We start from the raw sequence: 10,861 nt of genomic DNA, 5'->3' as shown, positions 1-10,861 counted from the left end.
ACATGGAACTGAATTGAGTGGTGTCTGAGTAGGGTACGGCTCATGTGGTTAAGAGTTCGTAGTCTAGCCGCGCTTGGCTGTAGGTTTGTTGTGTCCCGTGGTGTCTGGTGTCTCTATCAAGAAGTGGTGAGCAGTCACCAGGTGAGCGGTGTTCTCCGCGCAGAACAGCAGCCTCTACGGTGGAACTGGGAGCACTCCCTGTGGGATGGAATGTAGCAGCAGTGGAGGCGGGAGCCTCTCCACCTGGCAGCCGGGGTCCCAGAGGCCGCTCCACGTGGCCGTGTACCCTATCTGCCCCGGCGGTGAGGAACCGGAACCGGTCGGTAGACGCAAACTGCCATGCTCCCGGGGCTCGGCACCAAAATGATGGGTTTTGAGTCGCGGCGGGAAGCATCTACAGACACCAGGCCCAGGCAGTTCCACGTGTAAGAGGTTTAATTGGAAGGGGGTAGAGGGGTAGCAGCGCAGGAAGAGAGAGGGGAGAGAGAGAAGAGAGAGAAAGATGGAGGAAAGTACCCATATATATATATATATATATATATATATATATATATATATATATATATATACATATATATATATATGTATATATATATATATATATATATGTCGTGACGTAGCAGTCCAGGTAAAGGTGGGAGCTGAACCCAATGGATTCTGGGAATATGGTGGCCGTTGCCCTGGCGACAGGTCTGTGGACCCGCCCACATCTGCGGTGCTGGGTGCTAACAACTACCATATGACAGATCACTTCCATATTATCCCTCAGTTCCTGCAGGTTGTGAATTCAGACTGTATTGCTCTGGTTCAAGGTCTCTCATGAGACTGAATTGATGCTGTATCATCCAAAGTCTCTCTATAGCTGGAGGATCACCTTCCAATATGGTTCAATCACACGACTTCTAGTTGGCATCAGCCACTGTTTGGGCCATCAGCTGCTCTCCATATATGTATCTGTGTATGGTTGCTTTAATGTCCTCCCTGTGAGTAGATGGCTCTCCAAGATTCCTAGAACCTAAAAAGGAACCAGAAGCTTTTTATTATATTGTCTGAAGTCATACAGTATCACTTAAGCTATTGGTCATGTTGGCTAACCCCAACTCAGTGGGGGAGAGGACTGCCTAAAAGCATAACCCCCAGGAACTGAGGGTCTGCATTTGGTTACTTCATTCATACTTCTTGGCCGTAGTAAGACTTGTGGCTGGGCTCCAGTGGGTTGACAATGTACAGTCATTCTGTGGGAAAGAAACTGAATTAGCCCATGAGTGGCTTATATACTAAGTCTTCCCAACTTTAACACACACCTAACTAAGGGAGCCATCTTGTTTCTTTTACAGCCCATAGCATAGCCTAATCTTGCCCACTTTACCCAGTGGACCACTGCAAAGACTGCCATAGCTATGAGAAACCCAAGTCCTCAATAGAATGAAGAAGGCTAAAAGCCACTCTTGTGGAAACCCTGATGAACCATGCCTTTGAGGGAGACTGCTAAAGTATAGCAGAACCTTGAGCTGGGGTCCAAGAAGCTAGAAACAGACCCAAGTCAGGCTTGACCACCCTTGGTCAGGAACTGGTCAGGGCAGGAAAAACCAGGGAAGAAAACAAAAGGTGGACCCAGAAATGTGTAAGATTTGAAAGCCAGAGGCAAGTCCAATGCTCATCCGCCATGCTGAGATTCTGTCACTGCAGTCAAAGTGGCCAAGGGCCAGGTTCACACCCTGCAGGGGACCTCAGTTCTGAGATGGATTCCTCTCTCTGAACTCTATTTTGTTTGATTTTATCTGCTAGACATCTCTGATTCACATCCGGTACAGCCCAAACACATTGAATGAAACTAGGATTGTGGTCGCTATCACTGCTGTAAATCGAAGTCCCATCTGCTGTGAGTAGCTCAGTAAATGCTAATTAATTTCGAGCTAGTGCCATTAAATTTAATATGTAGTTGTTCAACACTGACCTGAATCCAGAACATGAGTTTGATGTTACATCAACAACTGAAACAGGTAACTTCACCAATGAAAGGGATCCAAGCAAGAAAAAGAAGGCTTAACTTTTTTTTTTCCTTTTTGATACTCCTATTGAGAGAAGGGCTTGGTTGCCCCTCTTGATTCAGGAAAAGCTTATTTTCTTTAATCAACAGATGCCATACTGGTTCAGAGGTGGCCTTTAGGGGGACTGACAGTTTCTGCTTTGGTCCTTTGGAGCCCTAAACTATCACAAGAGAAGGCTGATTACCCTGCTGGAGGGACCACATGGAGAGCCTCTGAGGAGGAAAGAGCTCAGCTTAACCCACTTCCCCAGAAGCTGCCAGGATAGTGACAAGGCTGGATTCTCCCAGCAGCCCAGTGAGCATCTGAATTCTACTAGTGACCCTCCTCATTGTGGCATAAACCCAGGGAGGAGTCTCAGAAGGCCAGGCCTGAAAAAAAAGTAAAGGTGAAAGAAAACCCTGACTTAAAAAAATAGGAGAGAGAGGCAACTTCACCTAGTGCAAATGTGCTGATTTTACGGCATGGGATTCTCTGGCATTTAGCACTTTTTAAACTTAGTATGACTAGCAGTTCTAATTCTCAAACTTTAAAAAAACAAACAAACCAGAAACAAAAACAAAAGGAAGCCCTACTCACATCTAAGAGTCCATCACTGATCCCTTCTCCCTCTGCTCCTGGCAACCACCAACTTGCTTATTTGTATAAATTTACCTAACCTGGATATTTCATATAAATTGACTCTCTTATATGTGAGTTCTTTTATTTAACATAATTTTTTGAAGTTTGTCCATGTAGTAGCATGTATCAGTATGTTCAATGGCTGTTTTGAGTTTCTAACTTTCAGGGGTTTTTTTCTTTTTTCTTTTTTTCTTATTTTACATAGCAGTGGGTTCTCCAGAGCACTTAGTTTGAGCCCTTAAGCTATTGATTTGTTTACCAAACGTTTTTCTGACTGGAAGCCACAGAGCTGGGCTCCTCTGGGAGTCTCTTCCACATGAGTGCTCTGGTCCTGTATTTTCACATGACTTTCCCCTTTCAAAATTAACACAAAGAATCCAGGAAGCATATGCAGGTGGGAGGTGGTCTTGCCTGTCTATGAAGTGCTTGCTTCAAAGAAATAGCCAGCTCTAAGCCCGAATGCCCCCTGCTTGGCTAAGCGACAGCCCACAGATTCCAGGTGTGCACTTTCGAAAACACAGTGCTTATTTATGCATTGAAAATCACATTAACATCTAAAGCCTTTCATGAAGCACTTGGAATGTTTTAAATGAGGGGCCTGTAATTACAAAGTGTCTGCATTGTTAAATAGCCTCTGAGGGTCCACCCACTAATCCCGCTACCTCTGTCACTTCACAAAGAGACTGCACTGAAACTCAGCAGTTCACTACTTCACAACAAAGGAACTCAGAGAAGTTATGTGTAGGCTGAATGAACATCACCCATTGGTTCTGGGTCACCCACACCCAACCTATTTCCGAAGTTCAAGAAAATAAAGAGACATGATGGAAACTTTGGGGTGTAGGATCATCTAGCTTGGAGGCAGGGGCATCCTTGAAATCCCTGTGGAACAGCCAAGCAGTGGCTGCCTACCTTGGCTCAAATGAAGTCCATCATTGATGGCAGTGTCCCATAGTGTTTGCCACCATTTCTCAATGCTATGCTATCTACACCAGCTTTGGAGATCTTCTCAGATGTTCTTTGGATTCCACTCAGGGAGACCCTGGTTGTCTAAGTTTAGCATTATCCAGAGGGTTTATATTTACCCTAAAGCTTCTACCAATGGACTCAGGTGAAAGGCCACGTTTAGCAACTACTGGTTTAGATGATGTGGGCTCAATTCGGTAAACCAAAACCATATCTGTCAGGATCATCTGCTGCGACTGGCAGACACCACACCAAGGGCACAGAGGTTTAGATGATGGTTTCCCCGAGAGCTTGGTAGTAGTCTGCCCTTTGAGGAAGAAGGTAACAGAAGTTTGTAGCTGAAGCAAGAGCAAAGGGGTGGTTTTTTATAAGGACATAAGGTTATCTTTTGCTACCCAAGGTTATACCCAAGGTCCAGAAGCAACAGACAAGAAGGAAAAAAAAATCTAGAATAAAAAAAAAATTACATCAGAACCAAGTGTCTGTGTCACTGGTGTTTGCCAGCTTCTACTCTACCACATAGCTCTCTGTCCCTGCTTCCAAAATAGTCTGGCGGGAACATGCAGATCTTGCAAGCTTGTGCTTTGCAGCATTTGCTTTGGACATTATTTTTCCCTTATCCAATTCTCCTCTCCCTCTCTCTCCCTCTCTCTTCCTCTGTCCCCTTCTCTCTCTCCCCCGCCCCCCTCACGACAGAGATTGATCCCAGGGTCTTTTCATGCTATGTAAATGTTCTACCTGAGCTATATATATGCTTAGTCCCAAAAAAGAATTTTTCAATGTAAATTGTGAGGTTTTGTCTACAAACACCAAGTCTGGCCTACATATATTTGATAACATGGCAAGTTGAACTTGCATTGGTGACAACTGGCTGGAGCTGAATACTGCTGTTACTTTGCAGGGAACAGAGCCACTGCTCTCCAGGATCCATCTTAGCTGGGGCTTCGCCTTTGGAATGTTTGAATAGATGCGACAGTATAGGCTCCACAAGAACAGGGGTTTTCACTGGCTTGACTCTCATATGCTAGAGGCTTGCAGTTCTCTGCTGGGAGTGGCCTCCCATGCCACTGGAAAGCCTTCTACATTTGCCTGGCCACATCTTAGACCTATTGAAGTACTCTTCCCAGAGGGCCAGGGCTCTGCACTCTTAGAAAAGCATCTCTGAAGACTTTTACAAGTAGTTGTTGTTACTGTTTTGTTTTTTTTTTAAAAATATTTTTATAAATCATTTTGTTTACATTTCAAATGTTATCTCCCTTCCTAGTCTCCCCTCCACGAACCCCACCCCCAACTCCTGTTGTTATTGTTTCCATCTAAGATCCTTCCTAAACGCTGAAATAACTAACGATGCAGAGAGGAGGAGGTAGGTTGAGAGAAAAGGATAAATGGAAAGGAAACAAAACAGCAACAACAAAAAGGGAACCCAAATTCTGAAGCTTTTAAAGCTATAGTATCTGCAGCTTAGCACTGCTCATATTGTATGAGCTGAGTTCAGGGCAAGATGGATTTAAAACTGTATTTGCAACAATTTCTATTGTTTTCTTGTATCAGCTACTTTATAACTTGTAAAATATTGGTTTTCAGGTGAGTATCTGATACAATTTCCTAAGAATGTCTAGTTATTCAACAAGATTATGTAATTACCTTTCTCTTACAACATGGTTGTATGAATAGAAAACACTCAATAAATATGAATAGTCAAGCCAAAATATTAAATAAGTCTGGATTGCTTTGTGTTGGTTTGAGTTCAAGCCCCACTCTCCCCTGGGCTGGACACTGTTGTCCACACTGTATAATCTTTCTTGGCCATAGAATTCTTTGCCTTCCTCTCCCTTCTTTGCTGTGTGGCATCTCTTCCTCTGTCTGTCTTCACCCTGGTCATTTATTCCCCTACACTCTTTTCCATTCTCTTTACCCAGGAGCTTTCCCTCACCATTGCTGGGTCGTCTCTGCACGTCCCTCTATCTGTAGTCTGTGTGAAGAGGCTTCTGTTGCACACTTCCTAGTCAGGCTCACCATCTGTAAGTCCAGTTCTAGGGAATCCAACTCTGTACTGCACACACTCTGCACTATACACAGCTGCTCATTCCTGTCTTACAATGCCAGACTAAGCAAGGACTTGTTTACATCACTTAGCAAAACCTAAACAGTCACAAGGAGTTTACATAACTTTACTGTAGCCTACAAGTATTAATGAACAAAGAGAGTTATTTAAATCCAAATGTAGATGACTTCAAACAAGCTCTGACTGGTATCCCTGGCTAAGACTGGGTGGTGACCTGGTATTAGCCTCTGTCTGAAGCAATACATGAGGCGAAAGGCACCAGACAACAATTTCAAGACACTAGAGGTAATGGTTAATCATCAGTCATATTAACTGGACTTAAAATCAACAGAAAAATGCCTCTGTGTATGTCTAAAGGTGTTTCTACCAGGCCTTCACTGCACGGGAAGACCCAGCCTAGATGTGGGTAGCTGGGGTCTCAGACTGAATGAAAAGGAGAATTGAGAGGAACTAATACTCATCTCTCTCTGCTTCCTGACTGCACATGCAGTGAGACCTGTCACCTGTTCCTGTTGCCGTGCCTCACCCTACTCACCCTACTGAGGCAAGCATGCTGGTCTTCTGGAGTTGAAGTGAGAGGGAGAGAGAGAGAGGAAGAGAGAGAGAGAAAGGGAGAGAGAGAGAGAGAGAGAAAGAGAGAGAGAGAGAGAGAGAGAGAGAGAGAGAGAGAGAGAGAATCTGGTGACTGTCATCAATCAATCTGGAGAGAAAACAACAAAAATCAAAAGCAAGTGCAAAGACAAGGAGAACATCTAGCTTAAAATAACCATCTGGATTACTTAGAAGGCAGGATAAGAATCAATTATTTTAACCCATTAAGAAATCCATCACTGCATGAATATACCTGAAGGAATCTATGCAATGATTAGTTTTCATTTATTTTGAATGTGCTTGGGGCTGTCAGATGTCCAGGTAAAAATACAGAACCTAGTTCCTGTTGCCACTGGGAAACTGCTAGATGGAATACATTTGGACTAACTCTTGATACCCTATCCTTTCACCAAAATTACCTTTAAAAAACAAAAACAAATTCCCTCATCTAGCATGAGGCCCACTAAAGCCATAGGATTTTTCTTGTGTGTCATGTCTTCTTTCTTTTTCTCTATACTTATTTTATGTGTATGGGTGCTATGTGTATATGAATGTCTGTGCTCATTGTGTGCCTGACCCATGGAGGCCAGAAGAAGGCATTGGATTCCCTGGAACTAGACTTACAGATGGTTGCCATGTGGCCGCCATGTGAATGCTGGGATCTGCCTGTCTGGGTTACAGATGCACGAGTGGTAGGCACTGAATCCAGGTCCTTGTGCTTGTGCAGTGGAAACTTATCCACTGAGCCATTTCCCCTGTTCAATAGATATACTTTTGAATTTTAAAAATATAGTACTATTGAGCATATGCACTTTATTTTGATATGCACAACACATTATCTAATGACTGTAAAATAGAAAGTGAAAGTCTTTTTTAAATTTTTCAGTGGGGAGAGATGCAAAATTGTCATTATTCGGTGGAATAGGAAATCATTGGTATGGTGAAGTGGTCGATTTTTACCTTAAGCCATTGGACTTAATATAGTCAAATTTTAAAGAAAAAATATGATACTTACTGACATACAATGCTTAAAATGGATTGTTAGAGATTCTATCTAAATAGCAGAGTGAAGTTGTGGGACCTTTAACATTATCAGCACTCAACACGAAACCTTTATTTTGTAACAAGCCTGTTTACTCAGCCACATGCCTGGTTTCCAGGCACATCTGGGAACATCTTATATGGGGGTTGGAGAGGCACACACATAGCTTGTTGGCGCCTTGTCCAAGCCAGATCCTCCTAACATCCCCTCCGTCACAGACTCTTCCGCTTTCTTCTTTTTGTTTTCCCAAAGGTCCCTTCTATCAAGCACTGTGCTTATATGGTGCTGCTGCACAGAGTCCGTTTAAATTACCAGTTACTTTGGACTTGCACAGCAGAAAACTCTTTGCCAAAGGGGCTTATTGCATAATCCCAGTATTTTTCTAGGGAAAAATAAATGTTAGCCAAACTTCCAAAAATCTCTGTGGCATCTGAGACTAGAGTCAACACAGCTAATGTCTACCCGATTGTTGCCAGCTCTTGATCATGTAAACGATCTGCTCTTCTCATCCTCAACACCATCATTGTCAATACTACTGAGAAGCCATTTTTTTTTCCTTCTTAAAAACACACAGAAGCAAATGTCAAGGTCTTGTAATCACACTTGTATGTGTCTAACTGGCATTTCCCAACAAACCAAGCTCACATCCTATTTACCTTGGTCCTGCCAGCTGGAAGGTTCATCTTAGTTCCAAGACAACTCAGCACTGCTGTGTGGTGTGGAAAGGGGCAAAGCTGGCTCAAGCTCTGCTTCTAAAGACATCTCAGTTAAGAGATACAAGAGAGCAGGGGGGGCCAGAGGGGGCTGATGTGTCTCTGAGATCATGGAGCTATAGAAATGGCAGGGCAAGGGGAGGGATGTGGAGAACAATTTGGCTGTTCCCTCTTGAGTTATTTTGTAGCCAGAGGTGCATTAGGAAGCATTTTTAGGAAGCTTTTACAACTAGGGAAAGAAAGATTCATTGCCCTCTTACAGTGTGAACAAGCACCTGCCAAAGCTTGGTTCTGCCTTCTCCTTTCAATCATGTTGGGAGAACAGAGTTGAAAGGCTTTCATGATCTCCAAAATGCTCCCTGAAAGTAAGCCTCTACCCATCCTGCTAAACTGAAAAGTCTCCTTCCCAGGGGCAGAGAGAGACCCAGTCCATTTCCCTAAGAGTATCCTCCACCCAGAGCCCACTTTCTGGACAAGCAGTTCCTTAAGCTCAGCAAAGGGTCACTTTTAGCTTGGCATTTTTCACATTGTCCCCAACCTTGACCACAAGAGCACACAGTGTATGTTTGGCAAATGAATAAGTGAAGATGCTGCAGTGGTTTTAATAAAGTTGTCTCCCTTACAGCTCATGCTGAAATTGAACTGATGTTGGGATTCTGAAGATTCCAATGCCTCTGACAGATGTTGAAATCAGTAAGAGGGATTCAAGTTTTCTTTCAGTTCTGGGTTCTAGACTAGTTACTGCAAGAACAGGTTGTTGCTGGGCAGAGGTGGCACATGCCTTTAATCCCAGCACTCAGGAGGAAGAGGCAGGCAGATCTCAGTCAGTTTGTGGCCAGCCTGGTCTATGCAGTGAGTTCCAGGACAGCCAGGGCTGTGTAGAGAGATCCTATCTCCAAACATAACAACAATAGCAACAGAAAGAACAACAAAAGAAATTGGTTGTTATGAAGTCAGTCCAACCCATGTTTTCTCTCTTCTGCATGTACCTGTTCACCTGATTTTCACCGTGGCTAAACCAGTATGAGCTCCAATTAACACCAAATTCCAGCCTCCAGGACAATGGGCCACAATGAACCTCTCTTCTTCGTACTTACCCAGTCTAAGGAATTTGATTATAATAACAGAGATCATATTAAGACAAATGTCTCCAGAAATATCTCTGAATGTTTAGAAGTGATTAGTCTGAGATAATTTTGAGAAAACAGTTAACATTCTTCCCTGTTGTCAATACAGTAACATCCAAAAGATGATTTTTACAGTTTTAAACAAACCAAACTCTGTCTGCTCAGAAAATGTCTTCCTGAGACCTAGAGAAATACTTTAAGCCTGAAGGATAATTTGGAGTCTTCCATATTATGGCATCACTAGGCCAATGCTTCATCTGCCTTAGACATTGGCTCTGCTTCTCTCACAGGATGCTCCTATTTTCTTAAGAAACTAAGGACATGCAGGGCTGTGCTTCTGCTCAGAACCTAAGGGTTAATGTTCTGATGTATCCGGCAGACTCCTACTTACCCTTCAAGGCCCAAGCCCTGATGCCACCTCTTTGGGAGGACCTCATATACTGCACTACTTCCATATTAAAGTCAACCACTGCTCCCTTTTGTTGGAACATATTTTGGTTGTTATAGGTAAACCAGTAAGTAGCACTTTGTAGCTTTGTTTGTAAGAGCTGGTTGGCTTGAACTGAAGGATAATAGAGATTTTTTTTTTTTTTTTTTACTTATGAATTTAACTACATGAAATCTCACGATTATATAGAATAGTTTCATATTTGGTTATACATTTAACAAATAGATTTTATTAAAATGTTAAGAATCACATGAAATCGGGGTGACTTCAAACATCCTAAACACATAGCCATATGGTTTTAAAGCTGTAAAATACCAGCAGCTTGGATTTATCTAATTTGACAAAGTGAGGTGCATATTGGCATCTGAAAGAAATGTCAAACAAAAGCATGGCAGGAGGGGTTGTTTAAATTAATTTCAGTTGCCAAAGGGAAGGGATTCACTTCCAAGTGATTTGTGCTAGTGTAGATCTGGTCTTGTGTCCTGTAGTAAATGCTTTAATACCTTTGGGTGCTATCTGGCTCCCTTTCACATAGGTACTGTACAATTTACTCTAAGAATACTGTATTAAAAAACACTTACTAAAGGACTTGATAATTAGAAAACTAGAGTTTCCTAAAGTTTAAATTAGGATCTTAGGATCATTAAATTAAAAAGGATCATTAGAATAGAATACTTCAGGCTCGAAGATGTACCTCCATTGGCAAAGTACTTGCAGACCATGCAGGAAGCCATGGGTTCCATTCTCAGCACCACAAAACAGCAGGTGTGGTGGCACATGACTATAACCCCAGCATTTGGGAGCAGAGAGGCAAGAGGTCAAAAATTCAAGGCCATTCTCTGCTACCTAGTGAATTTGAGGCCAACCTGGAGTAAATGAGACTGAATCTCAACAAAACAGAATAAAAACAAAACCATAATACATTAAAAGTAGTAAAATTCTTGTGGCTAAAGAAATGTGGGTGTTGAAAGAAAACTAAATCTTTTTAAGATGGAGAAATTTCAGAATACTTATTGGTTCATTTGTTCACTCAACCTTACACTGAGGCTCATTAAAATACTGCATGCTATGGCACGCAATAGGATACCTCTTGAGCAGCTGTCCCGGGAACTTACAAAATTAACTTTCCTAGGGCTGGAGAGAGGGTTCACTAGTTAAGAACATTGGCTGCACCACCAGAAGACCCAGGTTTGATTCCCAGCTCTCACACGGCAGCTCAAGACTGTCTGTAACTCCATTT

At 42.6% G+C, this 10,861-nt stretch overlaps 1 long non-coding RNA gene across 2 annotated transcripts in view; it reads right to left on the bottom strand.

The window, feature by feature from the left end:
• Window positions 1-10,861, bottom strand: part of LOC116102948 — a 37,100-nt gene that overhangs the window by 5,662 nt on the left and 20,577 nt on the right. Inside the window, exon 4 of one of the 2 annotated variants that reach the window (XR_004123337.1) lies at window positions 734-1,015. This is a non-coding gene — a long non-coding RNA (uncharacterized LOC116102948). Of the gene's footprint in view, window positions 1-733; window positions 1,016-10,861 lie in introns of those variants that run through there. The other variant, XR_004123336.1, reaches the window with a different exon arrangement.

The sequence above is a fragment of the Mastomys coucha genome, unplaced genomic scaffold, assembly GCF_008632895.1.
Source record: "Mastomys coucha isolate ucsf_1 unplaced genomic scaffold, UCSF_Mcou_1 pScaffold1, whole genome shotgun sequence".
Classification (NCBI taxonomy): Eukaryota; Metazoa; Chordata; class Mammalia; order Rodentia; family Muridae; genus Mastomys; species Mastomys coucha.
Note: the sequence above shows the minus strand (reverse complement) of the source record. Positions and strands in the feature narration are given on the sequence as shown.